Below are 19916 nucleotides of genomic sequence, written 5' to 3'. Positions count from 1 at the left end.
TCAGGTTTTCGCCTGCCATATCAGTTCTGTTATCCTCACAGACATTATTGTAACAGTTTTGGAAACTGTAGAGTGTTTTCTATCCAATACTACCATGTATATGCATATTCTAGCTTCTGGGCCTGAGTAACAGGCAGTGTACATTTGGGCACCTCATCCATCCAAAATTCTAAATAATGCCCCCTACACAAAGTCCCCGGCTACTAGGAGCGCCGCCTCTGGGTGAGCGTTTTCCTGTTTGCTTATGGAAGACTACAGCTTATTCAATGCTGTCTTTGTGCCAGCGTTTGACTGTGGTAGTATGTAAACAGCTACAAGATTACAGATGAAAACTCTCTCGGTAGGTAGTGTGGTCTACAGCTGATCATGAGGAACTCTACCTCAGGAGAGCAATAGCTCAAGACTTCTTTAGACATCGTGCACAGGCTGTTGTTTACAAACAATATATAGACAGCAGCCCTTTGTCTTACCAGACGCCGCTGTTCTATCCTGCCGGTACATCATATAATCAGCCAGCTGTAAGTTGATGTTGTCATCGTTCAGCCAGGACTCTGTTAAGCACAAGATGTTGCAGTTGTTAATGTCCCGTTGGCAGTTTAAATCTTCCAAGTAACACTTCGATTTTATTGTCCAAAGATTGCACGTTTGCTAGCAGAATGGAGGGAAGTGGGCGTTTATTCAATCGTCTGCAAATTCTCAGAAGGCAGCCAGACTTTCGGCCCCTCTTTCTCTGCCTCCTCTTGATGCAGATCACTGGGATCGGGGCCTGTTCCCAAGGAATCAGCATATAGAATTAGAATACGTGGATAACTACAAATACCTAGGTGTCTGGCTAGACTGTAAACTCTCCTTCCAGACTCACAGTGCCATCCATTTTGTCACCAAAGCCCCATATACTACCCACCACTGCGACCTGTACGCTCTCGTTGGCTGGCCCTCGCTTCATACTCGTCACCAAACCCACTGGCTACAGGTTATCTACAAGTCTCTGCTAGGAAAAGCCCCGCCCTATCTCAGCTCGCTGGTCACCATAGCAGAACCAACTCGTAGCACACGCTCCAGCAGGTATATCTCACTGGTCACCCCCAAAGCCAATTCCTAATTGGGTTGCCTTTCCTTCCAGTTCTCTGCTGCCTGCTGACTGGAACGAACTGCAAAAATCACTGAAGCTGGAGATTCCCATCTCCCTCACTAGCTTTAAGAACCAGCTGTCAGAGCAGCTCGCAGATCACTGCACCTGTTCATAGCCCATCTGTATACAGCCCATCTATCTACCTCATCCCCATACTGTATTTATTTATTTTGCTCCTTTTTCACCACAGTATCTCTACTTGCACATCCATCTTTTGCACATCTACCATTCCAGTGTTTAATTGCCATATTGTAATTACTTCGCCACCATGGCCTATTTATTGCCTTAACTCCCTTATTTGACCTTATTTTTATGTATTATTGACTGTATGTTTTGTTCATTCCATGTGTAACTCTGTGATGTTGTATGCGTCGAACTGCTATGCTTTATCTTGGCCAGGTCGCAGTTGCAGATGAGAACTTGTTCTCAACTAGCTTACCTGGTTAAATAAAGGTGAAATAAATTTTTTTTTTTAAATATCCTTCTGCCGTCGGGAGCGTCGTGAAAGGAAAAAGAGGATTCTGCTAGTCCGTGGTGAGTAATCGCAGTGCTGATGTCTAGAAGATATTTTTGGTCATAAGAGACTGTAGCGGAAGAATCGCGTACAAAATAAGTTAAATAAGTTACAAACAACGCAAATAAGCAACAAAAAAAAAACACAATCGGCTGGGGACACGTTCTCCGGCGGCATCTTATTCCCTACTCCCTACTCCGGAGCCCAAATGGATACATGGATAGAATTTATTCAGTTATGGAAAATTCATCAGAATTGTCCAAGTATCTTAGTAGTAGTGACAGATTGCTGGGTTCCCTGGTTAATATGCTAATTATCATGTTAATGCAATCTGGAGAGAAAGGCAAGGTTAACTGAATACAACACCATGATAATGACTATTTCCAGGACAAGCCAAATGCAAACGCTTTCCATGAGCACAGTTTCACCTGTCATCTGTCAACACATAAACACTCTTTAAAACAAGAAAACATGTCTGTTTACAGGTTTATAGGTTTCAATTAGAAGTCGACATAGGAGAACACCATATGTTCCTAGGTTGCATCCAAAATGGTACCCTATTCCTATAGGGAATAGGGTTCTACTTGAGGTGGGTGATATGTCATTAAAGAGAGCAGTCTCACTACGAAAATGTACAGAGTACTGAGGATGTCCTAATATGGACACCGTATAGAAAGCGTTGTTTTCACACTTTGAAATATTGTCGTATAGAAAATGCATTAGGTTGTTATAACGATTACAAGTCTGGAGGTTTATTGAACTGGCAGACGCCTGGCTGTGTGGTGTTGTTGTTTCCAGCCCCATTCCGTGCCATGATTCATCCATCTTGCTGCTCCTCACGCCTGTACTGTATTCGATAAAGCTATAATTTCCCCTTAAACAGAGTGGATATTACAGAGTATTCCTGCAACAACCACCAGTTCAAATTGGACCAACTTAGAAAGGCTGTTCCTAATAGCACAGGGTGAATGGATTCTGTACACAAATAGAAGCTAGCAGCAGGCTTGAAATTGATAAATCAGTTTGACAAGAACGAATCAGGCCGGTGACCTTGGGGAGCCAAATCTAGAAAGGAGAAATCGACAAAACAGAGTCATTTTACTCATTTTGTCTCTTTTTATTGGGCAGATCTGGTATATTGATGTCTCAGGGGTGACATGTGTTTTTCTTTGCATATGAAAATGTACTATATTAAATACATGGAACATATCTATCAAACATTCCTCTTAGGACTAGCTTTGTTGGCTTTTGGTAATGGTCTTCATGGATATAGCTGATGCCTGTTTGATTTATATATGTTTTGTATGAACATTCTTACTGATTTGTTTTTACACAAATAAGAACACGCACAATACCGGTTTGATTAGTTTTGAGGGAATATATTAAGAAGAGGACAGAGTGTAGAAATCATATCAGACAACGTAGTGTAGCACCTGCGCTCATGAATCACCCTGCAAGAGAAGTGTAATAAAATGAGATGCTTGGTCCTGTATCGTATTATTGGACACAGCAGAACTTTGGACACTGGCAATAACCAAAATCTATTTGCATTCTGAGTCCTGCAGCATTGGTATTAACTAGGATTCACTGTCTGTTTAAAATGTCCCTTCTGTCTCTTGCAAATACCCTATTATTCCAAACATTACTCGTATAACATGGTCTCAGCTACAAGAAAATGTGTGCCCTTTGCACTGCATTAGTACCACTAGCATCATATCAAATAGCCCTTGTGCCTACTGCCTTGGCTTTGCAAAGATGCTGCATTGGACATAACTTTTATAATGCACTTAAAAATATATATGTTTTTGAAGGTCTGACCTTCCCCATATGGTCAGGGAACATTTAAAGAATGCGAGTGTTAAATGTTGGGGATTTAAATATATGATGCCGCGCACTTCCTCATCAAGGGCAGCTGTGTTTAATCCCACCACACTGTTCTATCATACTGATTGATTTACAGTAGCCGCCCGCCTCCAGGTGATGTCTTCATGTTATCTAAACGCAGGACAAGCTGATGGCTGATGGGAAAGAAGGTCCTTGGTGAAACCGCAGAGCGCTATGTCCAATGACACCTCTGTCATGCATGGCCATTTTTATACAATTTTCACACAACAGTGCCAAGCTGAGCTATACTAGGCTGGCATGGTAACAAATCCTGGGAAAGGACCATGTGAAAATAAATATCTGAGCTAGCACAGTACGGTTTGGGTCAGCAATATAGTGTGAAACAGGCAATGAGAAGGTAAAACAATGCCATTCCTCTGACAGAAACGGATCAATGCGATAATGCTAGTTACCCGCGCTTAATTTAAGCCGAGGTAGGACACAAATGTATTCCATTGTTCGTGGTTGATATTATCTTTTTTTTTTTAACATGTTCTGTTGATTACATTCCCAGAATTCATAAGTGCCTGATGAGGATTATGGTTGAGCATAATTGGACAGCCCACTCAAGCTCTTGAACCTGATAGGTTGGTTTTCCAGTGCCACGTTCCATCATAAACACAACACTCAGATGTGTCCATCATTAGAAGTTTATTCAAAGAGTTATGCCTATATATTTTCTCATGCATTTTCATATTTTCCAAGATCACAAAACGCAATTAAAACATCCTGTTGGACAATAAACACAGTTTCTCAACTAAATCATCTCTGAGTTGTAAAAGTCTCTGAGTCTCTATTCCTGCCGTTGAAGAACACACATTTTTCGTTGTGTTTCTGGACTTGGATTTGGTTCCACTCTGTATTCTCTTCACAAATGTGGAGATGAAGGTGTTACTGTGCTTTATCAATATTTCTCATCATGCGTGTTGAGAGAATTCAGAGATAAGGATTACGTTAGTATTTTCAGGAAGTGTTTAACCGGAGAGAATGGAGACAGGAAACTACTACAAATGCAGAATACTTTATTACACTGTTGTTAATGAGTTAATTACTCAACCTGATGACTGTCATTAATCTCCTGTTGTCTAGGTGATTTAGAGTAAGCCTGGACACGGCTGTGGTAAGGCATCACTGTCTCCTTATTTTTGGAGGGAATGTCACTTCTTATAAACAGGAAGTAGAATAACTCTGAGGAGAGAATTCAACACATCAGCAAGTCTGAATGAATGAACCAGTACACCAGGTCAGAATGGGTATACAGAAACAGTTAACAAAATCATATTAAATACCACATTTTTTCTTCCAATTAAAAAATAAGGTATGTTGCATCACACCCTGACGTGTTTCACCTGTCTTTGTGATTGTCTCCACCCCTCTCCAGGTGTTGCCCATCTTCCCCATTATTCCATGTGTATTTTACCTGTGTTCCTCTGTTTGTCTGTTGCCAGTTAGTTTTGTTTCATCAAGCCTACCAGCGGTTTTCCCTCTGTTCCTGTCTCTCATTTGTTCCTGTTTTCAAATTTTTCCCGATTTTGACCTTTTCTGCCTCCCCTGAGCGTGCCTGCCGTCCTGTACCTTAGCCCCATCTCTCTGGATTACTGACCCCTGCCTGCCCCTGTTGGATTAATAAACTGTTAATTCGACATGGTCTGCATCTGGGTCTGACCTTGAAACCTGATACGTTGGGAGGTTGAGGATGCTGGCTTGGCAATGACCGTCTGGTAGCAGATGGTTCAGAAACACTTCATGTCTGTTTGGTCTGGACATTGTCCAGGACTGATGACTGGACTGATGACTGTTATGACTGTTGACTCGTCAGGTTCCTAAAATTTCTCAGCAGCTGCTGTCTGCTCTGCAGAGGGAGGATTTGTCATGGGTAATTAGATCAGTGGCAGTATTAGCAGGCACTAGCATTAGCATTACCCCTCATCAAGATTCCTCTGATCCAAATATTTTCCACGCAGCGGATCTCTAGATTTGCTAACACTTATGCATCTCTCTACCTTTTCGCCTGAGGGATTTCCTCTTCCCTAGAGAGACGTAATCCAGTTGGGAGAGTGGAGGGTTTTATAAGTGAGTATAGCCACATGGAGACAGGGAGTGAGGCTTCTTCTCCACAGACCAGATAATGTGCTGTCGACATGGATCAAGGTAACAACACTGGTTACTTCTATTTCAGATATTCAGGCTCCTTTTTCATTTTTCATTTCAGAAAGTGGATTGAATTGAATCCATGGACTGAAAATTGCCCATCGATTTTCTTTGAATTGACTCCCTGAATTGAAAACTAAATTGACCCCTACCCTGAACCTTATATATTAAATTGTGGAAGAATATAAACAGTACACACAGTACCTTCTACTAATCCCTTCAAGGTACATTTTAATTGGTGACTGCCTAGCACAATACATTGACCCTTACCTTCCCAAAGTGTCTCATGTCCTGAAGAACTGTTCGCATAATCCAGCATTAACAAACAGAATCAGAATGTTCCTAAAGAGTGTTTCTAGCCCTGGTCTAATTAGTGATGTGTTGAGCGGCGTATTAAAAGTTAATTGAGTTGATGTCTCTGCATGAGGAACTTTGATCTGCTCTGACTCCTGGGGCTCTATTTTCGGATGGAGTGAATGCAGCGCTAGTAAGAAACACATGTTAGTTTGCAATTTTGTCACGTAAAAACTGGCACACTGGCATTTTACAGCCCTAATGCCAGGTTAGGCAATTTACCTCTTTTGTATCAGCTAGCTTGCACTCAGATGGGCGGGATGGACATTTCTGAGGTGTGTCCTTAAAAAGAGTATCCAAAGTGCTAATTTCAGGCAGCACTGATAGGGATATTTAAGACCAAACAAAAGCTTGTGTTAGAGGTACTGTAAATCAGTTGGTTATGGCATGAATTTTGACACAGCCAATCCAGCTGTGATGTACACTGCCCATATGCGCATGGAACAAAAGTAGCCCAATGTGCTTTTGATGCCTGTATACTTCGTATTTAGAAACATAAAACACTTTTTTTTTTCATTTCGGTGTATTTGATTAAAAACCAAGCATAGCCTCCCCTCCTCTCAACTAAAGCTTATTTTTGTCTGCCCAATGCAATCGCAAAGTAGTCAAGACTGTCGATAAGGGTTTGGCTCCTGAGACCGCTTGGAAATAAATCTTAATCGCCAAAGCTTTATTAAAATATCAAGTTTGAGAGGAGTAAAACGGTGTGCTGACATTCCCTTTTCATCTATGCATCGTAGGCAGGCCGACATTATTTCAGCCATGCAGGATACGTGCTCATGCCTCACCTCTCCAACCTGTAAAAATGGCTTGTTTTCCATTTTATATTTTCAAAACCATAGCCCTCCCTTAAGCTTATTATAAGGACGGCTGGTTCAACAGCCTCATCCTGGCGATTTTATGATATCATTCATTGTATTTTGCATTTATTCTATGTTGTTGTTTGAAAAAAAAAACAGATTGCTTGTTTTTCGTTTTATTATATTACAACCAAAGGTTAGCATGATCCACCTTCCTGGTTTTTATAGTGACAGCGTCTGTGGAGCGCTTGAAATGCAACTTCTGGAGATGTGTGAATGCCGTCCGATCTGTAAGGTGGTGTCGATTATGTTCATAAAACATAGGCCTATTTGGGAGCAGTATAACGCTGAGTGGACATTCTCCCCTTTCTCTTTATATTGTGTCTTTGTCCAGCTACTGTGAAACGTTTGTATGTGCGTAAAACCCTACATAGTGGTGCGTGTAAGTGTGACATAGCCTATTTTAAACAAGCCTATTTTGTTCATACTTTGATAACAATTATTAGTTCTATTTTTAGGCCTTATCAATAGTTAATTTAATATTGCTTATTGGCAATGTTTGGCATTTCCATGCTCAGCCATAATGCAATTTACAGTAGACCTTTTCCCCTATAGCAGTGTGAATGCTATTGAAGCCATCCAATTACTTGGAACAATGTGGGCTGCAAATGGGTTCAAGTTAAGCTATTTAGCAGGTCTACATTTTGTTATTTCGTCTTCCATTGATTAGATATCTCTCTGTACGTGCCCTTCAAGTCAGTTAAAATTATACATAACCGAGGCCAGTGACAATCAGATCCAACCCAGACCCGTGACATTCTTTAGAATTCTGGATCCAGACTGACTCGGGTCCCGGATCAGGTCTCGGGTATTTGGCTACAAGTGAATCCATGAAGACCTCTAGTGTGGATACCTTCTGAAGGCATTGTATGTGTCACACCCTGATCTGTTTCACCTGTCGTGAGCTTGTATCCACTCTCACCAGGTGTCTCCCATTTGTTCCCATTATCCCCTGTGTATTTATACCCGTGGTTTCTGTTTGTCTGTTGCCAGTTCGTCTTGTCTCGACAAGCCTACCATCGTGGTTTTCCATATTCCTGTTTTTCTAGTCCTCCCAGTTATGACCTGTTCAGCATGCCCTGACCCTGAGCCTGCTTGATGTCCGGTACCCATCTGACTCTGACCTGGTTTACGAACTTCTGCCTGTCCTAGACCTGCCTCTTGCCGGCCCCTTGTCTATTAATGAATATCAGAGACCCGAGCAATCCACCTCCTGTGTCGACATTTGGTTCTCGTCCAGTACGAACTGGCCATGACTGACCCAGCAGACTCGGACCAGCTCCACAACACTGTCTCCTTGCATGGAGCCACCATTGGAAGACATGAGGAGATACTCCAGAACCTTATGGAAGGACTCTATACTTTGGTGGAATGCCATGACCAGGGTTTCAAAGCATTACTGGAGCAATTCCGTAGTATTGTAGTGCTTTTGATGAAAAGCCTATTTGAAATCGAACACTTTGGTGGAATTAACAACGAGAATAGCTTTAAAATGATATAAGACACATGTATGTTTTAGGAATTGTAATTATGAGATTTCTGTGGTTAGAATTTGGCGCCCTCTATTTTGACTGGTAGTTGTCATATCAATCCCGATATCGGGATTGCAGCCATAACAGGTACATTTCCCGATGCCTACATTCCCGAGAGGATCTGAAGTCCAACTGTTGGCTGTATTGTGGCGCTACAGGGAATTACACATCCACCTGTCCTGTTCAGTAGGTACGAGTATGCTGGGAGTCTTCTAATTCCTATTACTCATAGCCCTTTCCATGTTATCCTGCTATGGGGTGATTGGTCTAAATCTCTCCGGATGATCATTGACTCTGGGGCTGACAAGAGCTTTGTGGAAGCTACTCTAGTTTCTGAGCTGGGTATCTCCACACATTATCTCTAAAATCCTTAGTCCCACTGCTGTGTGTCTTCTGTTTCCCGCAGCCTCCGTATCCATCCCACATTTCATGTGTATAAGATTAAACCTTTGTCTCACAGCCCTTTGTCTCCTGTTTCCAGGCCCACCCTCCCCGTCTCATCGATGACCATCTGGCATACAAAGTGAGACGCCTCCTGAGTGTTCGACCTCGGGGCAGGGTTTTCCAGTACCTGGTTACTGGGAGGGTTATGGTAGGAGGAGAGGTGCTGGGTCCCTGCTAAGGACATCCTGGACCCGGTCAAATGCCAGCATCCCGGCCAACCAGGTATGCCCCCAGATAGGATGCCAGGTGGTAACCCTAGAGGGGGGGTAATGTCACACCCTGATATGTTTCACCTGTCTTGTGCTTGTCTCCACCCCCCACCAGGTGTCTCCCATTTGTTCCCATTATCCCCTGTGAATTTATACCCGTGGTTTATGTTTGTCTGTTGCCAATTCGTCTTGTCTCGTCAAGCCTACCAGCATGATTTTCCGTACTCCTGTTTCTCTAGTTCTCCCAGTTCCGACAGTTTCTGCCTGCCTGCCATCTTGTACCCATTTGACTCTGACCTGGTTACGAACTTCTGCCTGTCCTCAACCTGCGTCTTGCCTGCCCCTTGTCTATTAATAAATATCAGAGACTCAAATAATCTGCCTCCTGTGACTGTATTTGGGTCTCGTCCTGTGTCGTTATAGTAGGTGTCATGTCATGGTAACCAATTACACAAATATAGTTTCATATATTTTTTGGTTTCCACCAGTCACCAGGCAAACTAATGCTATTTGTTTCATGAACTCCGTTATGCACGGTAATATTTAGAACTGGATCAGTGCCCAGTAATACAATATATCAGACTTCTGCTTCTGCACATATTAGTCGCCAATGTCCAGTCTCTAGACAACAAGATGGATGAAATTAGGACATGAGTTGTCTTCCAGAGAGACATCAGAGATTGTAAGAGTCTAGGAGTTAGGAAAGTTGTTTGAAATGTTTGGACAAAGACTACAGGTAACCTATTAGATATTTTGTGGTCATGTTGCGCGAGTTGGAACCGGTGTTTTTCTGGATCAAACGTGCCAAATAAATTGACATTTTGGATATATAACGACGGAATTAATTGAACAAAAGGACCATTTGTGATGTTTATGGGACATACTGGAGTGCCAACAGAAGAAGCTCGTCAAAGGTAAGGCATGAATTATATAGTTATATCTGAGTTTCGTGTCGCGCCTGGCAGGTTTTATTTAACTAGGCAAGTCAGTTAAGAACAAATTCTTATTTTCAATGACGGCCTAGGAACAGTGGGTTAACTGCCTGTTCAGGGTCAGAACAGCTCGGGGGTTTGAACCTTCCGGTTACTAGTCCAACACTCTACCCACTAGGCTACCCTGCCACCCCGTGTTGAATTATGAGGGTTGAATTATGATTGTCTGTGTTTGTTTGATGGGGTGCTGTCCTCAGATAATAGCATGGTTTGCTTTTGCCGTAAAGCCTTTTTGAAATCTGACACATTGGCTGGATTAACAACAGGTGTAGCTTTAATTTGGTGTATTGCATGTGTGATTTCATGAAAGTTTCATATTTATAGTAATTTCATTTGAATTTGGCCCAAACAAAGGTCACTAAATCAAGGTCAGACTCAAAAGTCAATGTGTATGTGACAAATAAAAATGGATTGGATTTGATATACCTCTTCAAAATGTTTATTGCCATCTACAAAATTGTATTACTTGCTGATTCACTTTGAGAGACTGAGTGAATCTGGCCCCTTGACAGGTAGATGGTTATGTAGAAATGTGGCCCTTTTCACTGAGCTGTGGGGCTTCCCTGGTGTGCTCCTCCTCTCCAGGGGCAGTCTCTGTGTCTGCTGCTCTGTGGGTGAACAGGCGGCCAGGCTCCAGCCCTATCAATCAGTCCAGCCTCTCTCTCATTGGTGGAGGTCAGACATCTCCATGGCTGGCATATGCTATGTCATAACAGTTAGCTTCTTTGTCAACTGAAGTGATTGCGATTTAACTGTTTGCCCACGAGTATTGCTGTCATGGTAGAATGAACTAGAATGAAATGGAACTGTACATGAAGCAAGGTCAGTCTAATGTTTCTCATTTCCACTTCATAAGTGACCTACAAAGTCTTCTTCCACCCCCTTACCTTCACCATTAATAATGTTGTGTCTTTGGCTATGCCGGATTAAGTCATATGACATGCTATTCTATAAAATAATTTCTCCGTAATTTATATTACCTGATTGAGGTAATCATGTAAATGTAATTAACTGGAGAGTCGGGCACCACAAAATAATATTTATAGAGCTGTTATCTTCCGAATAAACTCTTAAAGACCTAGTAATATTTTACAGCAATAGCAGTCAATATTAATCGTCATCTTAATTCAGTCTCATCTGAAAGTTGTAAATTCTTGGTTATCTGCACGAACTCTGGCTCACAAGTTGAATCAGCAATGCAAAATTGGGTTTAATTATTTATATACTAAATACTTAACTAATCACACAGAATTACACATACACATAACTAAATCATAACTTGATTACAAATTACGCCATAAAGGAAAATGTCCCTAGCGGGCAGAACAGATATGACCGCTGGTGACACAAAAGAAAAGGGGATGGGTTTGAGTGAAAGAGCGGGAAGACAAAGGGTGAAGCTGTGCTATCATAAATACAGTATCTTATGCATTCTAAATTACCGCCCATTTGGAAAAGGAAAATGCAATAAATATTTACTCTGAGCTGCGCTTCGGTAGGTTGGTGGTAGATGGAAGTCCGTGTTGCCCAAACGAGTCCTTTGTCCATTGAAGAATGTCTCTGCTGGTAAATTGAATACGTTGTAGTAACGTCATTGTGTGGTAGACGGGATACTCTGTCTGTTCCTTCCTAACCCTCGTTTGCATCTGCTGTTGCTAACTCAATGGCCAGGAGGTATCACTTCTGTAGTGAATAAGAGTTCAAAGTTCATACCATTCGCAACCAAAGCTCACGCTGATGTTGGCTTCCTTCTGTAGTTATTATCTGAACCATTCTGACATCGGACAGTTGTCCTCACATCCTTGGAACAGGAGGTTATATTGTCGTCAAGGCTTTATATAGGAAGGGAGAGGAGGGCGTGTTTGAAAAGTTTTATAGCCCATGTCCCTTCACAGGGGCGGGCCACTGATTGAGCAGAGCCCTATCTTATGAAAACCCAAATCTCACATTTTAGAATCTAAAATCACATTCCATCCCATCACGAATAATTTCATATTCAAACATTTAAATTGAACAACAATTCCATGTGAATCCGATAACTCTGATGTGTAGACTTTCCACTGTAGAGTTTATGTCATCTTATCATTGATGAGAATGTCTCAGATGACAACCGAACTGACATCATATTCATTAAGTACCATCGCATACGTTCATTTGTTCGGATTACCAGAATATAGTTCATTTCCCCCCACCTTCTGATGTTCCTAGAATCTCTATGTTAACCAAGGGTTTTGCAATTGTAACATCAGTAGGGTAGAGAGAGGAAAAAAGGGGGAAGAGGTATTTATGACTGTCATACACCTATCCCCCAGGCCAACATCATGACAATACTTTGGACTGCTTCAATGGTCTCGAGTACATTGGGGATCACCCAAATTTGAGTTTGTTCATGTGATAACACAAACTCTGACACCATTTTGATTTAGGCCCCATGTTCAGTTTCAGAGCACTTCTTTCTGCTCCGGGGAGGTAAAGTCACCTTCCTCCAGGGTTTTGCTGAATAAGCACCTCGTGTGTGTGTTGGTGAGTAACAACTCTGAAATGTAATTAGGGTCTACCCTAAATGCCAAATTGCCTGTAAATACTCGGCTGTCATGGTCTAGTGGGGTGCACCCAGACTACTTAAATACTGTGAGTATATTCACTTTGAATCCTTGGTTTTTCATCAAAATATCATCAACCGCAACAAATATGTTGAATTAAGCTTAGAAGGCTTGCATGCCGACCACACCGGTCGCGTTGCGTGCGCGAGCGTTGCAAAATAAATGTACACATACATGTTATTCAATCATTGCACCCACACTTCTCCGTGCGCCAATGAGCGTCTGTGTTGCAAGGCGCTAAAATAGAAGTTTATTCTATTTGTGGCGTTGCAAGTCCTGCCTCTCCCATCTCCTCATTGGCTTTCAGAAGCATATACCCATTTGCCATCTCCTCATTGGTTATACCCACGTGGGTGATTGAAAGACGAACGGAGGTCAGTTATGGTAATACACCTTATTATGCAAGTTAGTTGCCAATCACCATATAAAGTCCAAAGAAGAAAAAGCCTGGAGGAGAGATGACTAGAAACAATTCAGTTGACTGTTTTATGTATGGATTAATTCTCGGAGTAGATGACCTTGTGTATTTCAGGTAAAATAATAAGTCAATGTGTATATTCCCAGAACAAATTAGCTAGTAGCAGCAAGCTAGCTATCTAAATAGGACAAATTAGCTAGCAACAGCAAGCTAGCTAAATTGCCATACAAGTTTAATGTTTTTCGACCTGTCCCTAAATTAATATAATTGGTTCAGAGTTTGTTTTGATATTTTAACCTGCATGTCGTGATCTTATTTGGTATAGGGGGGACAAACTCAATTTGCGCAGGATGGCACACGCGGACGGCATGGTGTTAGTGGGTTTTTCACCATGCTAACAATAAATGTTAGTGGGGCATTTTTTAAATGTTTGCCAAGTTTGGGCAACAGCTTATCTTTCTCTTCAGTCAATTGGACCCAAACAAAGGTCACTAAATCAAGGTCAGACTCAAAACACACACAGACACAGACACACACAGCCATAGCCAGACAGCTCATGCTCAGCAGAACTTTGAATGGAGGAAAGTTCACTTGAGGAGCTTAATTTAAGACTTTCAGACTCCGTAAGAACACCCCTAAAGACAGAAAATTGTATAATCTAAAATTCATTGAGCATTACATTCATTGAACGTAAAGACTGGCCAGAAAAAGTTATGACTACAACAAGAAGAGTCATTTATCCTTATATTGCGAACAAAAACTTTGCAAGCAATCCAACCGATGCACTTTGTTAATCTTTCGTGAAACGGTGACTGGCTCAGACATAGCACAAAAAAGCAAACAAAGATTATCATTATTATTTCATGACACCCGGCTGGAGCATCTCTATCTCTCCAGGTGCAGTCGTAATGACACGCTCAGATGACAAGCGCTTTGTAGGCTTAGTTGGAGCCGCAGCAAAAACAAGACGCCATTAAAAGGCAATCGAGCTGAGGCATCTCTTCGCTGAGGCGGACATTTTAGGATACAGGTTGTTAGAGGAACACTCTGTGGAAGAGACAACAGCTTAATGGCAATCCGGGAGCTTTTATGTTGCGCTGATACAGTGTGTTTGACATTTCAGTGGCGGTGATGCGTTTTTGTTTGTTTTGTCTTTGTCCAATTCTTTTATTCATTATTCGTCAAGGATAAGACTGCCGCTGTGAAAATAGAGCACCGTGTGTTGATGGTGGGGAAACACTCCAGGGTAATTTAGCTGACACTGAAACGGGGGCTAAAAGCAGGCACCAATTTGCCACTATGTTTCCCCTGCGCTTTATTTTTTCTTCATCACAATATTCCACCTTTCAACATAATAACACAGGTGAAAAGCTCGTGCTGATCCCACACATTGATCATGTGCCTCTTTCGCTTATGTAGATATCCGTTTGAATCTCGTATTTCAATCATACCTTTATCCTCCAAAGTTTCATAAATCAATAAAAGTGGCATAACATGTATTGTACTACACTGAGTTTTGCAGAGATACCTCCCGTTGTGTTTTCTGGAGCAGAAATTATAATGATGTTATAGCTACATCCTGGAGTAATGGGAAGATAAATGTTGTGTCCTACAGAGAAAGTAGAGAGCAAAGCGGGATGGAATTTAGCACCCATTCATTTGGATGATTTATGAGAACTGAGTTTTCTGTTGTTGTGTGGCCCTAAGAGAAGAAACCTTATTTTAGACTCCAGACTGGCTGTTTACAAAACGTTTTTTATGTATTCTACACAGTCTTTTGGAGAGGAGACATTTTCTGTATTGGTGTCCCACAAAATGAACTTTAATCTGTTACTTTACCAGCAGAAATATTGTAATCAGATTACAGATACTTTTGAAAAACTAGATGATTACTTTTATGATTATTTTCAAATTCATGAAGGATGTTTTCTGTTTCTCAATGACATTCAAATCAGTGCTGAAAAAAGCCACAAGTAAAACACATTTTTTTGGACTGAGCGAGTCTGACCACAAATCAGAGACCACTATAATGACACCAAATACAATTGAAAAGAGCAGAAATATGTGTTTAATAGACTCGGTAATATCTCCCAATGCTGCGACTGCTGTCGACATCAAAGATTATACGACCAACTTGAAAAAAATGCACGGAGGTGAGGACGACATTAGTGATGTAGGCTACAGGTGATTCAGATATCAATTAGCCCTATTATTGATATCTATATAGAAATGATGTGAATCACACTGCTGCTCTCTTAATTATTCTCATTTTCCGGATTGTAGTTGTTATGGATGGCTGTTCACAAATGTATAGGTGTATTTTACCCCATTAATGGTTGAATTGAAGTTGTGTAGACTCAGCTGCCTATCAAACATTGTTAATGCGACCCGTTGACAGCCAGTGAAAAATGTGCTCTTGCAACAGCCGCATGGTGCGGATCCGAGCCTGTGGAATACAAATTTAAGATCCTACCTTATAATCTCCTCTGTGGTATTGTGCTCCACACATACAGTAAAAAAAACAACTTTGATTTAACCTCTACAGGATCGGATTCAGCGTAAGCTAATGTGATTAGCATGAGGTTGTAAGTAACATGAACATTTCCCAGGACATAGACATATCTGATATGGGCAGAAAGCTTAACTTCTTGTTAATCTAACTGCACTGTCCAATTTAGAGTAGCTATTACAGTGAAATAATACCATGCTATTGTTTGAGGAGAGTGCACAATTATGAACGTGACAGTGTATTAATAAACAAATTAGGCACATTTGGGCAGTCTTGTTACAACATTTTGAACAGATATGCAATGGTTAATTGGATTCGTCTAAAACTGTGCACATATGCTGATGCCATGTGGTGGCCAAAATCTAAATTGTGCTTGGGTTGGAATATTATATTATGACCTTTCTCTTGCATTTCAAAGATGATGGTATTATCTTTTACCATATTTAATGTGTTATATTCTCCTACATTAATTTCACATTTCCATGAACTTCAAAGTGTTTCCTTTCAAAGAATATGCATATCCATGGTCATTTTAGGCAAACCGTTTTTTTTAAAGGGGCGGATCCTTAAGAGGTTTTACAAAGACTGCAAGTAGGGTTTTTAATCTAATTTGTGCTGATTCACAAAAAGTATCCAAAGGCATAATGGACATCAACTCTAAAACTTTTGATATGCTTAAACTCACACACTTTCTATATACTTCAAGAGCTGCAAATTATCGAGATATCAATGTCACCCATACATACCCTATTAAATTATTTAGATATTCTAATTCCTAATTCTGTGTCACCAACCAAACATGTAACAATAGGCATTTTGCAAATGCAACATATGGCATACATATTTCATCGGTAGTGCTCAAAGCATGCCATTCCGTGACAGCAGCATTTCAATTGAGTACAGGCTTAACTGAATGGCCATTAGAGACGCAATATGGAATTGTATGAAATAGTTTAGGGTATGGCCTCATCTCCGAGGATGATGCTGATGACTCCAGAGTGGCGCAGCAGTCTGAGGCACTGCATCTCGGTGCTAGATGCGTCACCACAGACCCTGGTTTGATTCCAGGCTGTATCACAATCGGCCGTGATTGGGAGTACCATAGGACGGTGCGCAATTGGCACAGAGTCATCCAGGTTAGGGTTTGGCCGGTGCAATTATGCCGCAATGTAAAAAATATTATTTCAAATCATTCTTGATGCAAGGTGTGCTGAGCGCAAGATTCAACACCATTTAACGTGTTTGGTTGAAATGTGATGCCTGCCTGTATCTGTACCCAAACACGCATGCCATAATGAGACACGTTTGATGAACATGAAACACTAGCTGAGCGTTGAACCCAATAGTGCATGCCATAATACAATATGTATAATTACATGATTACGTGCTGAAACATGGGAAGGTAGGCGCACCTTCCGAAAGTGACCTGCTGATTGCCTCGCAACCTTACAATATGAGGAAGTGTAATCATGACCAAACGCCGGGTCAAATAATGAATGCCACCATAGGGTGAGTATAATTGGACCCTCGCCAACTAATGTATCTATTGATAGACATGGTAAAAGGGCCATTGGTGAAAGGATGGTCAATAGATTGGGCCTAACATAGGGGGCGTCGGCAGAGCGTGACCAGCAACCTAGTTGATCGCAGCTCCAGTTCAGAACGAGTGACCAGTTTGGCATTGAGGTGAAATATAACACCTGTATGTTACTTGAGAAAGGAGAGAAGGGAAACAGATTGAAGTGAATGGATTAAAAAAAAGAGAATGAGGAGCAGAGTGGGGTCGAGGGTGAAGACACAGTATATTAGCATAATAATGGAGTGTAAGTGTGAGCTATTATAATAGTACTCCAGGAACACAATTTAGAATGCTTAAGTGTCAGGCAACAGTGATTAGGGTGAAAAGACCAGATCAGAAACACCTAGGTCACGTGAAAGAATGAAAGTGATAGATGGAGTTGTGAACTTGCCGTTAAGAAGGAAGCCGTAGAAAACCAGTAAGAAGGCAGCCTCGCAAAACATCAACGAGGAAGAAGACTGCCTTGTCTGAGGGCTGCGAGCATCTGCTGTCGAATAGGAAGTGGCAGGTAGCTTAGTGGAAAATAAAACTGCTGTGTTGAGATGAAGAGTCGTGCTGGTTGGATATGACAAATGAGGCTTAAGAGTTGCCTGAAATAATGTGAATCGTCTAGTCGCTAGGTCTAAGAGTTTAACCTAGCTTTGCCAAGTGTGTGCAAAATCTGTCATCAAGGCAAAGGGGTGGCTACTTTGAAGAATCTAAAATCCAAAATATATTTTGATTTATTTAACACTTTTATTTGTTACAACATGATTCCAATTGTATTATTTCATATTTTCGATATCTTTACTATTATTCTACAATGTAGAAAATAGTACAAATAAAGAGAAACTCTGGTATGAGTACTGTAGGTGTGTACACACATTTGACTGCTACTGTATATACACACAAACTATATATTTTATTTTATTTTTTATTTCACCTTTATTTAACCAGGTAGGCTAGTTGAGAACAAGTTCTCATTTGCAACTGCGACCTGGCCAAGATAAAGCATAGCAGTGTGAACAGACAACACAGAGTTACACATGGAGTAAACAATTAGCAAGTCAGTAACACAGTAGAAAAAAATGGGCAGTCTATATACAATGTGCAAAAGTGTGCAAAAGGCATGAGGAGGTAGGCGAATAATACAATTTTGCAGATTAACACTGGAGTGATAAATGATCAGATGGGCATGTACAGGTAGAGATATTGGTGTGCAAAAGAGCAGAAAAGTAAATAAATAAAAACAGTATAAAAACAGTATGGGAATGAGGTAGGTGAAAAAGGGTGAGCTATTTACCTATAGACTATGTACAGCTGCAGCGATCGGTTAGCTGCTCGGATAGCTGATGTTTGAAGTTGGAGAGGGAGATAAAAGTCTCCAACTTCAGCGATTTTGCAATTCGTTCCAGTCACAGGCAGCAGAGTACTGGAACGAAAGGCGGCCAAATGAGGTGTTGGCTTTAGGGATGATCAGTGAGATACACCTGCTGGAGCGCGTGCTACGGATGGGTGTTGCCATCGTGACCAGTGAACTGAGATAAGGCGGAGCTTTACCTAGCATGGACTTGTAGATGACCTGGAGCCAGTGGGTCTGGCGACGAATATGTAGTGAGGGCCAGCCGACTAGAGCATACAAGTCGCAGTGGTGGGTGGTATAAGGTGCTTTAGTGACAAAACGGATGGCACTGTGATAGACTGCATCCAGTTTGCTGAGTAGAGTGTTGGAAGCCATTTTGTAGATGACATCGCCGAAGTCGAGGATCGGTAGGATAGTCAGTTTTACTAGGGTAAGCTTGGCAGCGTGAGTGAAGGAGGCTTTGTTGCGGAATAGAAAGCCGACTCTGGATTTGATTTTTGATTGGAGATGTTTGATGTGAGTCTGGAAGGAGAGTTTGCAGTCTAGCCAGACACCTAGGTACTTATAGATGTCCACATATTCAAGGTTGGAACCATCCAGGGTGGTGATGCTAGTCGGGCATGCGGGTGCAGGCAGCGATCGGTTGAAAAGCATGCATTTGGTTTTACTCGCGTTTAAGAGCAGTTGGAGACCACGGAAGGAGTGCTGTATGGCATTGAAGCTCGTTTGGAGGTTTGATAGCACAGTGTCCAATGACGGGCCGAAAGTATATAGAATGGTGTCGTCTGCGTAGAGGTGGATCAGGGAATCGCCCGCAGCAAGAGCAACATCATTGATATATACAGAGAAAAGAGTCGGCCCGAGAATTGAACCCTGTGGCACCCCCATAGAGACTGCCAGAGGACCGGACAGCATGCCCTCTGATTTGACACACTGAACTCTGTCTGCAAAGTAATTGGTGAACCAGGCAAGGCAGTCATCCGAAAAACCGAGGCTGTTGAGTCTGCCGATAAGAATTTGGTGATTGACAGACATATACCAAGTACCAAGTATGTGAACAAACCTTCAATTTAGTGGATTTGGCTATTTCAGCCACACTTGTAAAATGGAGCACACGGCATTGCAATTTCCATACGCAAACGTTGTCAGTAGAATAGCCTTAATGAAGAGCTCAGTGACTTTCAATGCGGCACCATCAAAGGATGCCACCTTTCCAACAAGTCAGTTCATCAAATTTCTGCCCTGCTAGAGCTGCCTCGGTCAACTGTAAGTGCTGTTATTGTGAAGTGGAAACGTCTAGGAGCAACAACGGCTCAGCCACAAAGTGGTAGGCCACACAAGCTCACAGAACCTGACCGGTGAATGCTGAAGCGCCTAGCATGTAAAAATCGTC

This window comes from Oncorhynchus keta, chromosome 16, assembly GCF_023373465.1.
Source record: "Oncorhynchus keta strain PuntledgeMale-10-30-2019 chromosome 16, Oket_V2, whole genome shotgun sequence".
Taxonomy (NCBI): domain Eukaryota; kingdom Metazoa; phylum Chordata; class Actinopteri; order Salmoniformes; family Salmonidae; genus Oncorhynchus; species Oncorhynchus keta.
Note: the sequence above shows the minus strand (reverse complement) of the source record.